Source organism: Rhinoderma darwinii, chromosome 3 (assembly GCF_050947455.1).
Source record: "Rhinoderma darwinii isolate aRhiDar2 chromosome 3, aRhiDar2.hap1, whole genome shotgun sequence".
Lineage (NCBI taxonomy): Eukaryota > Metazoa > Chordata > Amphibia > Anura > Rhinodermatidae > Rhinoderma > Rhinoderma darwinii.
The window spans coordinates 420,008,014-420,010,478 of NC_134689.1; the positions used below are offsets into that span (position 1 = coordinate 420,008,014).

A 2,465-nucleotide genomic window follows, 5' to 3' on the forward strand; every position below is an offset into this window, starting at 1 on the left:
ATTGTTTGTAGAGCCAGGCCTTGTCTACTTGTCTTATACTCTAGTCACATCCAGAGCTGCATTCATAGTTTATTACTGTAGAAGGCACTGGCTAAAAAATGTTTTAATGTCTCTCTCTTTTTTTATTTCACACCCTTCAAGGTATTTCGTTGCCTCCCGAGCAACGCTGTCCAGAGTCACCGAGTACGTCAGACTTATACTATCGTAGCCAATCTGGCCAGCACTGACCCCAGCCTCTCCCGGGAGATCCTGACCAGGGTGAAGGGTCACTTGGTGGAGTTCCCAATGTACTTTCTAGTTGAAGAGAATCTCCTGCCTCCTCTCAACAGCAAAGAGGGTGTAATCCCTACCGAAGTGTGGACGTGACCCAAACAAAGAGAATCTCCACAGTTTTTAACATCTCAGACAATCGTGCAGAAGTCACAAAACTGTCAATCATATGAGAAGTAACCATGGTGACCTAATGACGGGGTCACACTGTGTCCTCCAAGAAACCCAATCACTACATTGTATCTGAGGGATCACCACTCTGCATATACAGCAGCCAAAACCGATCACCATGAAGTAGTCTGTATACACCGTACTCCCAAAACGTCACTGCTTTGTATACACTGTACCCCCAAACTGTCACTGCTCTGTATACACTGTACCCCCAAACTGTCACTGCTCTGTATACACCGTACCCCCAAACTGTCACTGCTCTATATACACCGTACCCCCAATACGTCACTGCTCTGTATACACCGTACCCCCAAACTGGCACTGCTCTGTATACACCGTACCCCCAAACTGTCACTGCTCTGTATACACCGTACCCCCAATACGTCACTGCTCTGTATACACTGTACCCCCAATACGTCACTGCTCTGTATACACTGTACCCCCAATATGTCACTGCTCTGTATACACCGTACCCCCAATACGGCACTGCTCTGTATACACCGTACCCCCAATACGTCACTGCTCTGTATACACCGTACCCCCAATACGTCACTGCTCTGTATACACCGTACCCCCAATACGGCACTGCTCTGTATACACCGTAGCCCCAAAATGTCACGGCTCTTTATACACTGTACCCCCAAAACTTCACTGCTCTCTATATACGGTACCCCCAAAACTTCACTTCTCTGTATACATTGTACCCCCAATGAGTTCACTGCTCTACTGAATAGTGACCAGTTCCGAATACCGAGTATCTCCAAAATATCAAATTGCTGTGTACACAGTATCCAAAACAGATCACTCCTCTGTATCCAAAACAGATCACTTCTCTCTATCCAAAACAGATCACACCTCTGTATACACTGTATCCTTTACACACTACTATTCTATATATACAGCACCCAGATCACTGATCAATTCTACCCACAATACCCTCCTGACCTTTAACCTTGGTGTATATATAGTGGACACTAGACATCAGTCGTTCTATGTCGCCGAGTCCGTGCTTATAAAGGGGGAACACGTATGTGTTTTAGGACTTGGGATTCAATCACCGCGAACGCGCGTCTTACATCCGACACCTGCACTTCTTCTATGGGAACACACAGTATAATGAAGGTTTCGGACTATGCGTCCTATAGTACAATGTCTTCCATTCATCAGCCAGAGACCTGTGGTTTTATAACACTAATAATTATTGTATTAACTGGAGGTTGCACTACCAATAAACTCATGATATATTATACTCTGAACCTCAGACATCAACGAAAATGTTATCAAGATGCCACCAATCTTTGACTAGAATAGGTGTACCAGCAGCCCAGAGTGTTTCAGGAGAGCCGATATTGTGGGAGGTCACAAACCGAGAGATACGTGTCTAGATGCTGTCTTGGGCCTAGCTATTTTTGGCTGAATGCACAGGACCGGTCTGATAAGAATGAATAAGTCATATGAATGGAATAAATGGTTGTATGGCTCTAGCTCAGTGTTCTTCACCAGCATGGGGCATAGTTTGCCTCAGAGTCTTGGTTCTGCACTTGTTTAGAATGAGAAACCCCTTGTTCTTGTACCTAAAACCAGTCACAAGCAGGGAAATGTTATAAAGATGTAAAAATAAATAAATAACCTGTGATACTCAATGTCAAGCAGCTGCTGCAAAAGCAAATAAGATTTTAGGGTCTATACAAAGAATGAAAAAAACCTGTGATCCTTATGTAATATTACACCTTTTTAAATCCCTTGTAAGACCACTTCTCAAATATGGGATTCAGTTTGTATGGGAACAGAATGTATGAGAGCTGGAGAAGGTCCAAATATTAGTGACTAGATTATTAGATGGGATGGAAGGTTTCAATGAGATGTTGGAAAAATTTGGCTTTTTCAGCTTGGAAAGATGATGTCTTAGTGGTGGTCTTGTTTTTCCATACAATATTTTTGAGTTTTTAATTTAACAAAGGTTACAAACCGTAGAAAGGATCAACTAAAAGTAATAAGCGATAGTGTACGCATTAATGAAATAT

General features: G+C 42.9%; 1 long non-coding RNA gene across 1 annotated transcript in view; it reads left to right on the forward strand.

Annotated features, from left to right (window-relative positions):
- LOC142748447 (uncharacterized) overlaps positions 1 to 1,697 on the forward strand; it is a 1,961-nt gene extending 264 nt beyond the window's left edge. The window contains exon 2 of the long non-coding RNA XR_012882260.1: positions 142 to 1,697. This is a non-coding gene — a long non-coding RNA (uncharacterized LOC142748447). The remainder of the gene's footprint in view (positions 1 to 141) is intronic.
- The last annotated feature ends 768 nt before the right edge of the window (positions 1,698 to 2,465 follow it).